The sequence below is a fragment of the Melospiza melodia genome (assembly GCF_035770615.1).
Source record: "Melospiza melodia melodia isolate bMelMel2 chromosome 7 unlocalized genomic scaffold, bMelMel2.pri SUPER_7_unloc_1, whole genome shotgun sequence".
Lineage (NCBI taxonomy): Eukaryota > Metazoa > Chordata > Aves > Passeriformes > Passerellidae > Melospiza > Melospiza melodia.
Window position 1 is genome coordinate 12,178,172 of NW_026948497.1, and position 18,652 is coordinate 12,196,823.

Below are 18,652 nucleotides of genomic sequence, written 5' to 3' on the forward strand. Positions count from 1 at the left end.
AAAAGGCAATTGCAGTTTTACAGATAAATTTCAAGTGGCATGCAGAAGAGTGGAAAGAGCAGCCATGATCTCCAATTCCCAAGGCAAAGGCAGCAGCAGCCTCCTGCTCTCAGCTCAGGGTGAGTAAAATAGTGCTGAAAACAGCATTGGAACCTGATCCTTTCTTTCTCTGAGGGCTGGCTCAGAGCAGCACAGGCGGGCCCTGAGCAGTCAGGGCTGTGTGTGGGCGCTGGCTGCTCTAGTCCAGAATTGAGCTGGAAAAAGCCCTTGGGAGCCGAGGCAGGAGCAGGCAGGAAGGGACCGGTGCTGCTGCTGCTCCTGGCCGGGAGCCCCGGCTGGGCCGGGCCGGCGCCCCCTGCGCTGCGGCTGCTGCTGCTGCCAGAGCCGGGCGGGACTCGGGGACAGGGAACGGACACGGAGGGACAGCAAAGGCCTGGCGGCTGCAGGGAGGGTGGCGCTGGGGCCGGGGCCAGCACAGAGCTTCAGCCCGCAGTTAACCCCGAGAGAAACGCTGGGGAAAGGCTCCATTTCAGCCTTTCTCTACTCGTGGCTGTGAAGGGACCGAAATAACAGGAGAACTAGCAGGGCCCGACCCCTTCTTCTTTTGGAGGAGCCCCAGGCCTGCAGCTGCGAGGGGCCATGAGGGGCCATGAGGAGTTTTCAGGGGCCATGAGGTTCTCTAAAGGGCCATGAAGGGCTGTTGGGGACCTTGAGTGGGAGAAGGCTCTCTGAGAGGCTGTGGGAGGCCAGGCACCTCATGGAACAAAAGGTGACTTAAGACACTGTGGAATCAACGAGGCTGTTTGCAGTACAGAACCTGATGGAACCAAAAGTCCATCATGACATTTTGGGGCCTCATGGAACCATGGAGACCATTATGACACTTCGGGACTCACTGGAACCAAGGGGCCATTGTGACCCTGCAGGGCCTCGTTTAACCCACCATTGTAGCACGGCAGGGCCTCATGGAATCAAGGAGATGGTACTGGGGGTTGTGAGAGTCTGTCAGAATTTTCCCTCATCTGCCTCACGATCGTCCTTGGGAGACCACTGAAGAGAAGACACCCCCCGTCTATATCTGGCTCTGAAGAACAAAAGTCACATGCCACGGGCCCTGAGACCTGAAAGCTCAGTGTTGAACTATTGTTTTCACAAGTGTGTTTGCTGTATGCTAAGAAGAGGGCACCATGCCCCGTTTGCAACAATAGAAATTTTGGAAGCTGTCCCAGCTCTTGGCCTGGCTGGACTTCTCCTGAGTTTCAGGTGGTCTCCCACAGAAGACCCTCACCTGTTTTACAACCACCTTGACAGACAGACTGAGATGTAAGAAGATTCTCCATCAAGGACTGAGACATGAAACTCCTAACAGGCCCCTCTGCTCCTTCCAAGGACTGGGACTGAAACCCCTAGCCCGGGGGAGGTGTGTGGGGAGGCAAGCTGACCAAAGTGAGATGTTTGCCTGCAGATTGTGACCACTGGAGCAAGAAAACAATGGCTCTCATTTACTGCTGAGAACATAGACTACCTGTTACATCTATCAAGATCATTTACTCCTGAGAACATGGACTACCTGTTACATCTGTTCCCTATTGTATCTGTTTCCCCCCCCCTCATAATTTTCAGTAATAAAAATCTCTGAGTTATCTAGAACCTTCGAGATCTCCCCAGCGTAGCAGGCGGACCATCAGCTGGACTGCACCAAAGGACTTCGCCTCTGCGTTGGTAGCTATATCCCCCCCCTCTCTCTCTCTCTCTCTCTCTCTCTTTCTCTATCTTTTTCTTTCCCTTAATCCCTCTATAGCATTTTTGCTGTAGTTATTTCAATAAAACTGCATTTGTTTTGATTATCACTGCAAACGCCCTTGTACCGTGTTGGTGTTTTGCACTCTGATATCACTCCTACGAACCATCAGGTCATCTGTCCACTAGGACTGACCCTGACATTAAATTGGCATCACGGACAGGATTGCAGTAGGCAGAGGGATTTGCAGGCAAATCCCATGCTAAATTGAGTGCTCTGTCTCCAGAATTGGCACAAAAGATCTCTCAGTGCAAAACAGGGGAAACTGTTGCTGTCACTACTGTTACTGACTCTGACACTGATACTTCTCCTGATCCTGATATTGATGCTGTTACTGATATTGATACTGTTGTTGTTGTATTTGAGTTGAATCTGAACCTGTTACTGTTGTATTTGAGCTGAATTTGAAACTGTTACTGTTTTTACTGTTGTATTTTTGTGTGCCTGGACTGTCTAAAAAGGAAGGGACAGACCTGAAGAAATTACACAGTGCCTTTTAGACAGATATTGTCCCTTCACATACACAAGGGAGTGAGGGGCGGCCCAGCGAAGGCTGAGTGGCTTTCCCCCTGTTCTAGGTTTCTGGTCCACTCACAAAGAAAACATTTGTGTGTGTGTGTTCATGTGAGTGCGTATCTGTACTGTCTGGGAAGGAAGAGACAAATTTGAAGCAACCTCACAGAGCCTCCCAGACTGATTCTGTCTCTTCAACTACCCAGGGAAGCAAGGGGACAGTGGAAAGGCTGTGTGATTTGTGTAACTTAGTTAACTCCCTGGTGTAGTTTGGTCCCCTCACAAAATGACTAAAAACTTCAGTGCAAAAGGTAAAGCTGAATTTTATGCTCTGCTTGCTAAATACAATGCCACACCTTCTCCAGGGGGAGAAGAATGGGCAAGCTGCAATTGGTTTAACTTAGAAAATGTTATTGATAGAATATCTTCTTTGCAACATGAATCAAAATTCAAACTGGGCACAAATAAAACCATCCTCTGCTCAGTCTTGGGTGCCTGTCTCACAGCAGCCATAGAAACTTGCTTTAAGCGAAAAAGTGAGGAAAATGCTATCATAGACTCCCTCCAAAACCTAGTTGAAGTTTTGCAAAAACATTTGGATGAAGAAAGAAATGTAAATAACTTGTTACGGGTTGCCCTGAGAGAGGAACATGTTAAAAATTCACAGAACTCTGATTCCTCAAAAGAAACAGAAGAGAAAGAAACTCCTCACATTAATCAAAATTGCTCTCAAACAGAATTAGCCCTGATGAAAAATTGCGGGAAGCACTGCTGTAATAACATAAAACCTCTAATTAAAACAGAATGCTACTATATCAATAATGAAGATCTTAACCCACACATAATCACTAAAGAAATCCCATACACTGCTACTGAATTAACAAAACTTGCAAAGCAGTACGGGCTTCTCCTTCAAAAATCTGAAACAGAACACATTTGCCAAGTGTCTCTCACTGGGGGAGATCAGATTCTTTTGTCAGAACAAGGAGTCAGTGGGTGCTGGGGACATGGGGTGTTCCTAACAACAGCAGACAGACCCATCCCATGGTCCCTAACTCAGCACACAGCTCATTGGGCAGGGGGGCTTAACCCCTTGGAAAGGAGAGACCCTTTGTTTGGTACCCCCGACCAACTCCTGGAAAACATTCACAAAGCTGGCTGCCTGCAATTGATTCATGAAAATAAATTAATTCCTTGTTTCGAGTCACCAATCCAATCCCCTGTAAAGCCTGAAATTATGACCTCTTTAACTCAAGGGCTTCCAGGATCACTTAAACCTACAACAATTCTCCTTCAGAAAACCATAGTAGCTATGTCTCCTATAGAAAGACCACATAAAGTTCTTAGTAACCAGAATGACCCTTTTGTTCCCCTTTATGACTTGCTGAGAAAAAGAATAAAATGGGATTGGACTTCTTCTCAGTAGGAAACATTGCAATTACTGATTTTTGAAGTGACAGCTCATCAGACACTGGACCCTGCCCATCCTACAGACCCCTTTCAGGTGGAGTGGGGATTTGCCTCCTCACAGCCTTCAGTACACGTTTGGCAGTGGGGTCCTGAGGGTCTGAAAAAGCCTGTTGGTTTTTATTCCTGTGGTTTCAAAGATGCTGATAAAAGGTACACTGCCTGGGAAGGAGGGTTGTTTGTGGTTGGCTTGGCTCTCAGGGAGGTGGAGGAGAACTGGGCAATCCAAGAAACTGGGAGCTTGGGTAGCAGCCAAAATAAACCTGCCTCTGTGACTAAAGCAACCCCTCCTCTCTCCTCTGCTTCTGCTAACAGAGAGGAACAGGACAATGCCCAGGTTGGGGAACTGTTAACTGTTTGGAGCATTTTCCAAAGTGAGGGACAGAATTACTTTCTTGTCTTTATTTACACCTAGTCCTGTGCTATGTTTATATTTGGGTTGGTCCAGGCTAATGCTTTTAAAAGAGCTACAGGAGATAATACTGTTAAAGCAATGCAGGGATGGTTTGGGATTTTCCTAAAACCACAAGAAATTCAATCTGACAATGTTTCTCACTTTACTGTCAAAGGTGTGCAGGATTGGGCAAAAGGTCAAAAGATTGAATGGACTTCTCACACCTCTTACTATAGATGGGGGGTAAATGAGTGTTCCAAAATCACTGCTTTTTGCCCCACAGCTCCAAGCATAATTCCTTCACTACAGAGACCAGATGATTTCAAGAACCCAGCACATTGCCCTGGAGAACCTGGTTCTGGTGGACCCCCTGCTGCTGTAGGGGAAGTACCACTTCAAAACCTCTCTGGAAATTCCATTGTTCTAACTTTTTCTGCCTATTTGTGCCAGTGTCTGTTGTGTTTACTTTTTCAGAAGAACTCCGAGGGACATGAAGACCTGATAAACCATGATAACACTAGTGATGGACAACAGAAATAATGTTTTCCCCTCCTTTATGGTAACACCAGGTGATGATATTACACATGACATGTAAATAATTTGAACTTGAATAAATTGGCTGTCACAATTAGAGATTTGACCAAATTACAGCAACCACTGCAGTCATTCTTGTTGGCTTTGTGAACACACCAGTGGCTGCTATTGAACATAATACCAAATTAGGAGAAGGTAAAGGTAAATGATCACAAATTGGTAATTGATGCACTTGGTGCTACACAAAACAATGTTTCTTTAGCTCTCAGCTGTATCCAGGCACAACTGTGGATGCAGTCAGTTTCCGCTTCAACTATAAGAGAAGATGAAGAAGGCATTTTTCCCACTGAAATTTAGAAAATAATTTGGGACAGTGACACTGCTTTTGAAAGAGAATTCCAATCTTGGTGGAACCTAGTGAAATTTGACCTATGACCCCCTTTCAAATACAGCCACAGTTTTTGTGTTAACCACATTCAATGCCTCAGTGCATTTGCTTTTCCCTGGTATAGCCTTAGAACTGAATTACGAGGGAGTTATTCTCTATTTTTTTTTTCTGAACATAGAGAATGGGCCCGTCAAATTGGTGAGATACAACAAACAATTAATTTAGAACCTTGTATTACCCGAGAACAACAAGGGCTCATCTGTGAAAGCAATGCAATAATAGCTCAAGATATTTGTTTAGACATAGAGCAGAATATCTGTCACTTTTGAGATTTGTCCTAACGAGACTTCTGAAACAGTTCTTATATACATAGGCAATAGATGTGCATGTTTTACAACTATTTGTGATTTTGTGCTCATATAAAATGTTATAGTAGATACTAATAATCATTCAAATTTCTGTGCTTGTAACTTTACTAAGATTTCAGGATGTGATTTTTTCTTGTTAATCTCCAGTCACTTCTCACTACCTATGGCAATACAACTACACAATGATTCACATACTGATGCCTACTACTATTGAGATGAATATTACTTTGGTAAGACAACTGCTGCTCCATCAGAACTTGGTTGAAATCCTGGAGAAGATCAAGGAAAGCGGACAGAAGACCCTGGTGACTGTTCATCACAATGTAAGACAGATACATCATGTCATGGAAAGAGTGAAGAAAGATGCCGAGCATAAGTGGTGGGACACCCTTTTGGGTGGTCTCCTGCCACAGGTGTCTTCAACATTGTATGTCATCCCATTGTTATCCTTTTGATCCTTTTGATTTTAATTCTGTTTGGTTTTATTTTATCAGTAATCCTATTCATTATGAATTAGAAAATGGTGAAACAGCTGACAAGATCGATATCTACAGTTAATGCACACAACTTGGCTGATGTCCCCTGCACCATAGAAATCCCCAAGACATTTGACACAAAGCAACTATAAATTAAGCATATGTGTTTTAGAGTAATCCTGAGTTTCCTTTTATGATTTTGTGAAAATTACTTTTGATTTTAAGTGACTTGTTTTAGAAAATAATTTTTAAAGTTAATGCTTGTATTATTATTTGTTTATTGCTTTTGCTTTTGATGATTTGTGATTTGTTTTACCCATTTTTGAAATTGTTATACAAATAATATTGTTTTAATTAATTAAATTTCTTGAAATTGTTATAAAAATAATAATGTTTTAATTAATTAACCATTTGTGAAAATTGTTATGAAAATCAATATTAATTATGTTTGTCTATTGTCTCCCTTTCCCCCCTTCTTTTTCCTATCCTTTCTTTTCCTCCTTTTCTCTTTTCTCTCTCTCTGTCATACTGTCCCTATTTTTCCAGATACAATACCAACGTATGGCAAGACCCATCAGTGATACTCCAGAGCCCTGCTGATGAAGATCCCTTCAAGACAATTGTGAGTCACGGGGTCGTGTGAGAGTCTGTCCGAATTTTCCCTCATCTGCCTCACGATTGTCCTTGGGAGACCACTGAAGAGAAGACACCCCCCATCTAGAATCCCTGGCTCTGAAAAAAAAACTCACACGCCACGGGCCCTGAGACCTGAAAGCTCAGTGTTAAGCTTCTGTTTACACAAGTCTGTTTGCTGTATGCTAAGAAGTGGGCACCGTGCCCCGTTTGCAACAATAGCAGCTCTGGAAGCTGTCCCACCGGTCGGCCTGGCTGGACTTCTCCTGAGTTTCAGGTGGTCTCCCATAGAAGACCTCACCTGTTTTACAACCACCGTGACAGACGGACTGAGATGTAAGAAGCTTCTCCACCAATGACTGAGACATGAAACTCCTAAAAGGCCCCTCTGCTCCTTTCAAGTACTGGGACTGAAACCCCCAGCCCAGGGAAGGTGTGTGGGGGATGCAAGCTGATCGAAGCGAGATGTTTGCCTGCAGGTTGTGATCACTGAACTGAGAAAACGATGGCTCTCATTTACTCCTGAGAACATAGACTACCTGTTACATGTGTTCTCTATTGTATCTGTTTCCCCCGCCTCACAATTTTTAGTAATAAAATCCTCTGAGTTAGCTAGAGCCTTTGAGATCTCCCCAGCGTAGTAGGCGGACCCTCGACTGGACTGGACCAAAGGACTTCGTCTCTGCGTTGGTAGCTATATCCCCTCTCCCTCCCTCTCTCTCTCTCCTCTCTCTTTCTCTATCTTTTTTTCTCCCTTAATCCCTCTATTGCATTTTTGCTGTGGTTATTTCAATAAAACTGCATTTGTTTTGATTATCACTGCAGACCCCATTGTACCGTGTTGATTTTTGCACTCTGAGATCATTCCTACGAACCATCAGGTCATCTGTTCCCTAGGACAGATCCTGACACCTTGCTGGTGGAGTAGGAGAACTTTTTGCTAGTAGGAGCCATTGCTTAGTTCCTTAAATCTTCGGCCAGCTTGTTGTTTTTAGGGTCTTTCATTGGATTTTCTTGACTGTCTTAGTTTGCATATTTTCCTGGGGATGTTACCCGATACTATTTTGGGGAGCAGCGGAGGCAGCAGACAGATGCAAAAAGGGTACCAGTAAGGTAAGGGGATTAACAGTGGGGGTAACATAAAGGTTTAATATTTAACAACAATTTAATTAACACAATTAATTTACTACAATTTCAGATTAACCTTAACAGCTCTTATTGCATTAACTTAAGAACTTTTTCATAACAGCTGGCGCTGCTGCAGCTGAAGCGCAAACTCCCCGGGCGTAGGAGCGACTCCGCTGCCGCTGCCCCAGCCCCAAGCCGTTCTCTGGCCTGGACAAGGTGCCGCAGCTGGCGGTGCCTGCCCCTCAGCCCCTGGGCCAGGCCCTGTCAGGCAGGGAGCCCTGGGCAGCGCCCTTGTGGCAGCAGGGACTGAGCCCTGGCACCGGGCTCTGGCCCCGTGGTGCAGCAGGGCCGAGGGAGACACGGGCAGGGCACTCGGTGCCATCGCCCCCAGCCCTGAGGCCCCTTTGGAGCTCAGCCCGGAGCTCGCCCCCACCTCCTCCAAGGCCTTGCTGGGCTCGGGCTGGTGTTTAGCTCTGGGTGCGGCTCTTGTGCTCGCCCTGAGAGGGCTTGTTTGCAGCCCGGAGTGCTGAGGAGCACTCGGGAAATGTCACTGCAAGGGCAGTGTTGATCAGCCCAGTGCTTTCTTTGTGCTGTGCCGTACACTGCTGTTTTGTTTTGTTCTGCCTTTAGAGCCTGCCTGTGAAGAGATGCCCCAACATCCTCGGCCTAAGCAAGGGATGGAACAGCACAGACTGCTGAAAAGATTCCATCTGGTCTCAGGGCAGAGAGAAAACCAAAGCTTTTCAACTTGGTATTTGGTGGTCCATGTCTGTATAAAAGAATTATTTAAAATGTCAGCTTTCAAGAAAGTGTCCTTGGTTGACCTTTCCTGTGCTGGTGAGAGTCTTTAAAACCCAGCCTTCTCCTGACCTCTCTGCTGTTGCAGTTCCATAGACAGAGGCTGTCTCTTACCCCGCTCCCATGGGCAGGCTTGTGTTCAGCCATCTCCAGGGCAGCAGTGCCCCATCCCACATCACTGTGACCTGGGAATGCAAAATCCATTACTCCAAATGTCCCTCCTTGCTCCTTCTTGCCAGACATTTGACCCTGGCACTGGGGTTTGCTGCTGGTTGCAGCAGGAAAAGGGAAAACCCAGTGACATTTTGGGGTAGATGGAGCCAAGAAAACCCCTGTGACATTGTAAGGCCTGATAGAACCAAGGGTACTTTGTGACACAGAAAGGCCACATGGAGCCAAATATCCATTGTGACAGTTTGGGATCTCATGGAACCCATTGTTTAGTGTGACAACGCAGATCCAAGGAGACCATGGTGTCGCTCGCTGTTTATGCAAAGCTTTTTGCATTAATCATGGAATCGTGGAGCCCATTGTGACACAGCAGGGCCCCGTGGAAACAAGGGGCCATGGTGACACCTAGAACTAAGGATACTGTTGAGTACAGAACCTTGTGGAACCAAAAGGCCATTGCCACAGAGCAAGGCCTCATGGAACCATGGAGTCCAAAGGTCTAAAACATTTCCTGCACAGTTCTGCCTTGGGTGAGGGGAACGTTTTTGGTGGCAGCTTGGTGTTGGCACACACCTGAGCAGTGTGTCTGTTTTCAGTGGGGAAACTCAGGAGTTTTAAGTTGCTTCAAAAAACCCCACAAAGGGAAAATCCCTCTTAGGCTGAGTGCAGCCAGCTCTCCAAGCACAGCAGGTCCCGGGGGAGGGAGGACAGACAGGATGGGGCTGGGCAATGTGGAGCAAGGTTTTCGACACTGGGTCAGAGCTCAAGGCACAGCTTCTGTGAACAGGCCAGAGCTGCTGAGGAGAGACCCTGGGTAAATATCAATCACAGAATGCTGCAATTGTCTCCGCTCCAAAGAGAGCACTAATAAAACATACCCTTTAAAATAGGAGTGCATATTTTTTAGGAGCTCTTTGAAATATTTCTCCATAATTGGAGTAGGAAACCTAGAAACCTAGGAGAGCCAAGGACACTGTTGCAGCTTCAAGCCCAAAAAGTGCAAACAACAGTGAATTGAGGAGAGCAGACTGGGAGGATGAGACTTCAGAACCTGAAGCTGTAATTGGATAATTAACTCCAATATGGAAAATGCACCAAATTTTATAAAAGTGTGGAAATGTGTGACCCATTGTCCATCTTGGGTGTACCCTCATCCAGGCTCTTGTACTGCCCCAGGTGTATCCTTTGAAAGCCTTTTAATAAATCCCTACTTTATTCCTGTTATACTGTCCAGCCTCTGCTCTAGGCAGCCTCTCAAGGCATCAAGGCCTGGCTGTCTGGGACATCTGGGGGCCACCTGACAGGTCCAGCTGCCCCTGGCATGTCGAGGGCTGCTGCTCATCAGCCCCTGGAGCACTGGGGCTCTGGGCTCTCCTTCCTGTGGAAAGAACTGTCCTTTTCCTCCAGGTGTCCATGGCCAAAATCAGGATTCCTCCTCCAGGTTTTCATCTATGCAAAGATTGTTCCAAGATGAAATCTGCCAGGCCAGATCTGGCTGGCTTGGCCACCCAGAGGCCACCTCTCATCTGCCTTTGAAACACTGGGACCATGTGCTTTTCTTTCTTATGGGAAAAAAGCACCTTTAATATCCAGGCACCCATGGCCAAAGTTGGGAATCCACCTCCAGAATTCCCTAGATCCAGGGATTTCTCCCAGATAAAAGCTTCCAGGAGAGACAGGTCTGGCTGGCCTTGGTTTCTGAAGAGCTGGTTCTCATCTGCCTTTGGAACACTGGGCTCTATGCTTTCCATCCTAATGAAAAGAACTCTTCTTCCTGTCCTGGTGCCCATGGCCAAAACTGAGATTCCACTTCCAAAATTCCCTACATCTAAGGATTTCCCCAGATGAAAGGTGCCAGGAGAAACAGATCGGGCTGTCTTGGCCCATGAGTGGTCACCTCTCGTCCTCTTCCAAGAAACTTGGACTTCACACTTTTCTTTCCTATGGGAAAAACCATCCAGCTCTGTCAGGTTCCCATGGTCAAAACTGAGATTCCACCTCCCAAATTCCGTTTGTCCAAGGATTCCTCTGTGATGAAAGCTGCCAGGAAAAACAGGTCTGGCTGGTTTGGCCTCTTAGGAGCCTTCTCTCTCCACTTCTGCCCCTGAAACTCTTAGGCTCTTTGCTTTCCTTCCTGTGGAAAGGAACTGTTCCTCTTATCAATGCAGACATGGCCAAAATTGGGATTCCACCTACAAAATTCCCTATATCCAAGGACTGCTTTCAGACAGAAGCTGCCAGGACACAGAGCTCTGGCTGGTCTTAGCCTCTGATGGCCACCTTTCATCTGGTCCTCAAACACTGGTGTTCCGTGCATCCATTCCTATGGAAAAGAACCATCCTTCTCCTCCAGCTGTCCATGTCTGAAACTGGTATTCTGCCTCTACAATTCCCTATATCCAGAGATAGCTCCTAAACAAAATCTGCCAGCACCATCTAATCTGGCTCCCCTTGGCCTCTGGTGGCTGCCCCTCATCTGCCCCTGCAACACTAGGGCTTGGTTGTTTCCTTCCTATGGAGACTACGGTGACACTGTGAGGGCCTGGTGGAACCATGGAGACCATTGTGACACTTTGGGATACCATGGTGACAACATGGGGCTTCATGGAACAAAGAGACCACCATTTCTCTGTGGGGCCTTGTGGGACAATGGAGACCACTAGGACCCTTCAGGGCCTCATGTAACCTAGGGGCCACTGTGACACCTCAGGGACTCATGGAATCAAGGGAACCACCGGGACATTGTGGGGCCTCATAGAACCAGGGGAACATGGAACAAACAGATCAGGCTGATTTGGCCTCCTAAGGGTGACCTGACAGGTCTGGCTGATCTTGGAAAGACAATGGCTGCCTCTTATCCGCCCCTGAAACACTGGGGCTCTCTGCTTTCCTTCCTATGGAAAGAACTGTCTCTCTTTTCAGATGCCCATGGACAAAATTGGAACTCACCTAAAAATTTCCTGTATGCAAGGGTATGTCCCAGACAAAATCCTGCCAGCTCCGGCTGGCCTTGGCCTCTCGTGGTCACATCTCATCTGCCTCAGAAGTACCAGGACTCTGTGCCTTCCTTCCTATGGAAAAGAACTGGCCTTCTTGTCCAGGGGCCATGGCAGAAATTGGAATTTGGCAGCCAAAATTCCACCTATCACAGGATTGCTCCCAGAAAAAAGCTGCAAGGACAGACAGATCTGCCTGGCTGTCCTTGGCCTCTGATGATTTTCTTAGACTATTAGTAAAATGTTTTCATTTGTAAACACCTTTGAGAGGGCCCAAAAATCTCCCAAGCTGGGGTTTGCAGGCGTGAAGAACCTAACCTATATATGGAGGCTGAGGGCGCAGGGCTCATTTGTGAAGAGACTGAGGACAGAACAGGAGTGGCCTGGCAGTGCTGGAAAAGGTGATTCAGAAATGGTGGAGCATTTCTTCCATAGCGGGAAAAAGCCAGATAGAGAAATTATACCACAAATGCAGAAGGGGAGACCAAGACGGGACATGAGGAGACGGGAATTTCCCTCCCAGGGCACGGCTGTGGTGCAACACATTCCCCAAAGGGACCTGGGTCAGCCCCAGGCTTTGTGTGGGTAGGCAGAGGTAGGCAGGAGGCAGAGCTGTCAGCAAAGGAAGGGCCCAGCCAGGTGGCGCAGCCAGGGGATGCCAACAGCCTGCAGGGACAGAGGCGCAGGGCAGGGACACCATAGGACAGCCTGGGCTGCACAGGGCACAGGGATGAGCAGCAGCTGCAAGACAGCCCTGCCAGAGCCAACTTGGGCAGCACTTTGGCCATGGCTGCTGGGCCTGGGCCTGGGGCAGGAGCAGGAGACAAGTGACCCTTGCAGGGCTGGGGCCTCATTGCCTCCTTGTCCCTGCTCAGTAGCCTGGCAGGGGCCGCCCCATGCTCCTGCCCTTGCCATTGCGCATCCCCACATGCCAGTGCCCATCCCGGAAATGGCCCTGAGCAAGGAGGGAGGGACAGGATCTGCCTGGCCATGGGCTGGGACTCAGGCCTTGGCCCTTGGCATTCCTCAAACACACCCAGCTTTGCTCAGTATCAGAGACAGCTTTGCCTTGTTTGTTCCCAGCTGTCATCACTGCGTCCAGTGTTCTGCTCCGCCTGGAATCTGGGGACACTTTCTCATTCGTGTCCCTCAGTGGAACTCATTAAAACTTCAAGAAACTTCAGAGTTTCAATTTAATTTTGCGTTCTTGAGAAGTTTTTGGATCACCCTTTGAGGCACTGAGTCTGGTGTAAACAACACCAAATCCCCAAGAGGCTCATTAAAGTCCCTGTGCTGTGTCTGTGCTGCTGAGCTTTAAAGGAACAGCTCTTCCCAGGGCCAGCTCCTCTCCCAGCCCAGCAGGGCTGAGGGCTCTGCCTTCAGGCACTGAGGGGACAGGAGCCAGGCAGAGACAGGCTGAAGGCAATCAGGATTGGGAAGACATTGAGCTGAGACTTCACTTGGGGAAAGAACTTCACAGCCTTGGGCATGGTGAGTGTGTGGGTGCAGGGCAATGTCTCTTGTGTTCCTGGAGGGATCTCCTGAAGCCAGCACTCTCCACAGCCTGGAGGATGTGTCAGGAGGACTCTCCCAGTTTCCCTGTGGCTCAGGAGGAGCAGGAGAAGGAGGAGGATGTGCTGCAGTGCAGGGCACCCCTTCTGAGGGGACTTGTCATGAACTTATTTAGGGCAGATGTTTCCTGCTTGGGTCCCTGCTTTCGCAAATCTGTGCTCCCACTTTTCCCTGGCTCAGCTTGGTGGCAAGGGAAACTCAGCTGTGCAGGGCAGAGCAGGGGCTGAGACTCTTAAGCCATCACCCTGAGGATTCCTGGGCACCTCAGCAAGTGCCTGCACCTGCTCAGCCTCCAGATTCATGCAGCATCAACTTTCCATGGTGCCCAGGCTGGGGGAGCTGTTCTTTAATCCCTGCAGGGCCCAGCAGCTGCAGGGCAGGGCTGGCCCAGGGGCTGGGCTTGGCTCTGGGAGCTCTGGCAGGGAAGGAGCCCGGGGCCACAGGAGCAGCTCCAGCAGCAGAACCGTGGGCAGGGTGGGAGGCAGTGCTGAGGGAAGCCCTGCTGCAAGGCAGATGTGGCACCTGCCAGGCCTGCCCTGCAGGGCAGACACTGCCCTGAGCAGCACAGCTCTTGTGTCCCCTCACAGCCATCACAGCCCTCAGCCCAGGGCTCGGGGCCCTCAGTGCCTCCTGGGCTGGCAGAACAGCCCCAGAGATGAAGGGCATCACTGCGGCCATGTGCCCATTCCCTGCTGACCAGGGCCTTAGGGCCACTGTCCTGCCCTGCTGCTGCCTGGCAGGCGCTGGACAGGGTTTGCCAGGGAAAGGCTTTTCCTCAGGCCTGGCTCTCTCTCTCTCCTTGCCTTGCCCAGGTGCTGCTGGCATTGCTGAGGGGCTCTCTGCAATGGCAGTTACAGCTTCAGGGCCAGGCCCAGCCCTTGGGCTCCTCCTGTGCAGGCTGAGCACAGCCATGGGGTGTCCCAGCTCCCTGTGCCCAGGCAGCTCTGGGCAGGGCAGCCTGGGAGGCTGGCAATGAGCCCACTCTCCTGACTCTGGGAAAGGCAGGAGCCACTTTGTGTGCCAGGGATCCCTCTGCTCTCAGCAGTGTCTCCTGGCTGTCCAGGGTAACCCAGGAGTGGATCTCAGAAAGGTGTAAGTGCAGGGCAGCTGGAGCAGGAGAGAGGGACAGAGCAGCTCCCCTAAGTCTGCACTAAGCCTCAGACAATCCTACTGCCTCTCTGGACTCTCTGTTCTCTGCACGTGCAGCAGAATCCCTCGTTCTGCATCCTGCTATCACCATTCCTTCACCCAGGCAGCACGTCTGCTTTAGGAGAAGATTATTTATACAAATCCAAACATCAGGACTGGCCCCTGCCCTCACTGTTGCCCTGAACTGAACTGGAGGTCAGGGCTGACTCCCAGGTGTCATGCGGGTCAAGGTCCAGCTCCTCAGACAACATTGGCCAGTAGTAATCAGGGCTCCAGCAACAAAGGTGAAGTAAGGTCTCCTAGAAATAGACAAGGGGGAGGTGTTCAGTGGCAGGAAACTGTGAGAAACAGCTTTGATTTTTCTGTGAGAAATCTCCCCCTAGTCGTCCCTGTCTTTTCTCCTTCAAAAGGTTCCAATGTCTGGAGGCAGCAAATGTCCAACAGCAGCTCCATCAGACACTTCCTCCTGCTGGCATTGGCAGACACGCGGCAGCTGCAGCTCCTGCACTTCTGCCTTTTGCTGGGCATCTCCCTGGCTGCCCTCCTGGGCAACGGCCTCATCATCAGCGCCATAGCCTGCGGCCAACACCTGCACATGCCCATGTTCTTCTTCCTGCTCAATCTGGCCCTCAGTGACCTGGGCTCACTCTGCACCACTGTCCCCAAAGCCATGCACAATTCCCTCTGGGACACCAGGGACATCTCCTACTCAGCATGTGCTGCACAGGTTTTCTTTTTTCTTTTCTTTGTGTCAGCAGAATTTTTCCTCCTGACCGTCATGTGCTATGACCGCTATGTGTCCATCTGCAAACCCCTGCACTACGGGACCCTCCTGGCAGCAGAGCTTGTGCCCACATGGCAGCAGCTGCCTGGGCCATTGGATTTCTCTATTCTCTGCTACACACGGCCAATACATTTTCCCTGCCCCTGTGCCATGGCAATGCCCTGGGCCAGTTCTTCTGTGAAATCCCTCAGATCCTTAAGCTCTCCTGCTCTAAATCCTATCTCAGGGAACTTAAGGTTTCTATTTTCACTGTCTCTATTGCTTTTGGTTGTTTTGTGTTCATGGTTTTCTCCTATGTGCAGATCTTCAGGGCTGTGCTGAGGATCCCCTCAGAGCAGGGACGGCACAAAGCCTTTTCCACCTGCCTCCCTCACCTGGCTGTGGTCTCCCTGTTCCTCAGCACTGGCACATTTGCCTATCTGAAGCCCCCTTCCATCTCCTCCCCATCCCTGGATCTCGCAGTGTCAATTCTGTACTCGGTTGTGCCTCCAGCCCTAAACCCCCTCATCTACAGCCTGAGGAACCAGGAGCTCAAGGCTGCAGTGTGGAGATTGGTGACTGGAGGATATTAGAAAAATTAATCTGGCTAGCAATTTCTTAAAATCCCAATAACAAGCTATAATAGTTCTTGTTGGTTTTGTTGCTGAGTTATTTTTTCCTTGTTTTAGATATCAGTAATGTTCACAAAGCAAGATCATTGCTTGTGCTCTTTATCATTTTGTCTATCTCCACCTTCACAGTGGAAAAGCGTCAATGAGGAGTGGTTCTCTTGGTGGCTTTAAATGAACTAAAGGATCTCCCAGCAGAGTTTTTACTGGAGATCCCTCTTCTGTCCCCTTCTCTGGAGCTGCAGCAGCAATGTCTGTGTGGAGAGCTGGGGCAGATCAGCACTGCCCCAGCAGCTGTGCCCAGCAGCAGCAGCACTTGGTGTTGCCAGTGCTCCTGCCATGACCCTGCCCCACTGCCCTGGTGGCCCTGGTGTTGCTGCAGAGCCTGAGTGTTCATGGGGCCGGGCACAGCCCTGGGGGTGGCAGTGCCAGGGCTGCAGCAGGGACAGGCCTTGGGCACTGCTGGGGCAGCGCTGACGCCTCAGCCCAGGGCCTGGGGCCTCCAGGCTCCTTGCCCAGGCTCTCTCAAGAACTCACCCAGACCAATGTTCAGCACAGAAAAGCCCTGTGAGCAGCCCCAGGCTGCTGGGCAGGCTGGAGGCAAACAGCATGGCTGGGGCTCTGCAAGGGCCCTGGGGGAGACGGGAAAGAGCAGCAGAGCAGAGGCTGATCCATCCCCAGTTCACTGCACAGCCCAGGGCAGCGTCCCAGAGCGTCCTCAGAGAGCTGCCAACAACATCCCCCCTCTGCCTCCGTGGCCTCTTCCCCAGCTCACACAGGTGCCCCATCCTTACAGGCACAGACACGGCAGCACTGGCTCAGCAGCCCCTGTTTGCATTGTACAGAGCAGGCAGGAGCACCCCAATGCTGTTGGTGTCGGGACATGAACCTGAGGGAGCAAAAATGCCATCAGCCCCTGAGGCCAGCAAGGGCTGGAGGACACCAGGGAAACCACTCAGCTTTGTCCTGGCCTCTGCAGTCAGCCAGAAAGTTTACTCCCATCAGCTGGGAGTTTCCTGTCCCACTGCAGACGCTGTTGCTCAGAGCCAGGGCTGCCTGGCAGCCACCCCCAAACTGCCCTAAGCATTTCCTTTCCTTCACCTATGCTTTTTTTTCCTCTTTCCTGATCCAGATTTCTTCCTATTGCCCATCCCTGTCCCCTCCCCAGCATACAGCCCATCCCTGTTTGCCCTTTCCTCTCTTGCCCCACTCCCCATTGCAGTTCCTGACTTGGCACCATGGGAACGTCCCTTGGGCAGCAGGATCATCTTACAAGTGCTGCAGAAATTGTCTGCAGGCTCCTGCAGTGCCTGGTGCTGCTCCCTTGCCAGAGGCACCCAAGGCCAGGGGGGCACATCTGGGCTGCTGTGTCTGGCTCTGGGGCTCCCTGTTCTGGGCAGTGAGGAGGGGCTGCAGAGGCTCTGCAGGACTGACAGGATGGGCTTTGGGGCTGGCAGGAGAAGCTGAGGGACCTGGGCTGCTGGAACTTCTGAACAGGAGGCCCAGGGCTCCTCCTGCAACTGCTCCAAGGGTGGTTCTAGAGAATCCCAGAATCAGCAAGGGTGGAAAAGACCTTGGAGATCATCAAGTCCAACCTATGTCCTGACACTGCCTTGTCTCCTTGAGCCTCCTCTTCTCCAGGATAAACAACCCCAGCTCCCTCAGTGGCTTCTCACAGGACTTGTGCTCCAGACCCCTCCCCAGCCTTGTTGCCCTTCTCTGGACACACTCCACCCCCTCCATGGCCTTCCTAAATTGGGGGCCCAGAATTGGACACAGCACTCGAGGTGTGGCCTCACCAGTGCTCAGCACAGGGGAAGAATCACTGCCCTGCTCCTGCTGGCCACACCATTCCTGATCCAGGCCAGGAGCCATTGGCCTCCTTGGCCACCTGGGCACACTGCTGGCTCATGTCCAGCCTGCTGTCCATCAGTCCCTGCAGGTCCCTTTCTGCCTGGCTGCTGTCCAGCCACTCTGTCCCCAGCTTGTAGCACTGCAGCGGTTTTTCTGGCCAAAGTGCAGGACCCAGCACTTGGTCTTGTTCAACCTCACATTGTTGGATTTGGGCCCTGGATCCAGCCTGTCCAGGTCCCTCTGCAGAGCCCTCCTACCCTCCAGCAGATCCACACTCACACCCAGCTTGGTGTCATCTACAAATTTGCTGATGCTGGACTCAGTCCCCTAATGCACATCATCACTGCAGACATTGGAATCCATGCTGGCTGGCTCTGATCCCTCGGCCATCCTGTGGGTGCCCTTTGATGGCACTCAAGGTGATCTGTTCCATAACCTTGCCGGGCACCCAGGTCAGGCTGACAGGCCTGGAGGTCCCCAGCTCCTCCTTCCAGCCCTTCTTGGGGATGGGCTCACATTGGCACCTCCAGTCCTCTGGGACCTCCCTGCTGAGCCAGCACTGATGGTAAATGATGGAGAGCAGCTTGGGGAGCTCATCCACAGCTCCCTCATCCCCCTGGGATGGATCCCATCTGCTCCCAGAGACACCTGTGAGCATCTGAGTGGCTCAGCACGTCCCCAGCTGCTTCCTCCTGGATTACAGGGGGGCTGTTCTGCTCCCTGTGCCCATCCACTGGCTCAGGAGGACACTTGTTCTGAGGACAACCTGTCTTACTGTTGAAAATTGAGGCAAAGAAAGCGTAAGTACCTCAGCTTTTCTCTCATCTTTCGTTACTCTATTCCCCACTGCATCCAACAATGAATAGATGTTCTCCTTACACTTCCTTTTGGTATTAATTTATTGATAAAAATATTTTTTATAATTTTTACCCAAAGCCGCCAGGTTAACCTCTAATTGAGCTTTCACATCTCTACTTTTCTTTCTTGCAAGGCCTAACTACATCCTTAACCAGTTCTT

General features: G+C 50.1%; 1 pseudogene; it reads left to right on the forward strand.

Annotated features, from left to right (window-relative positions):
* The first annotated feature begins 14,989 nt into the window (after positions 1-14,989).
* On the forward strand, positions 14,990-15,744 carry LOC134432896 (olfactory receptor 14J1-like; annotated as a pseudogene).
* Positions 15,745-18,652: the final 2,908 nt, after the last annotated feature.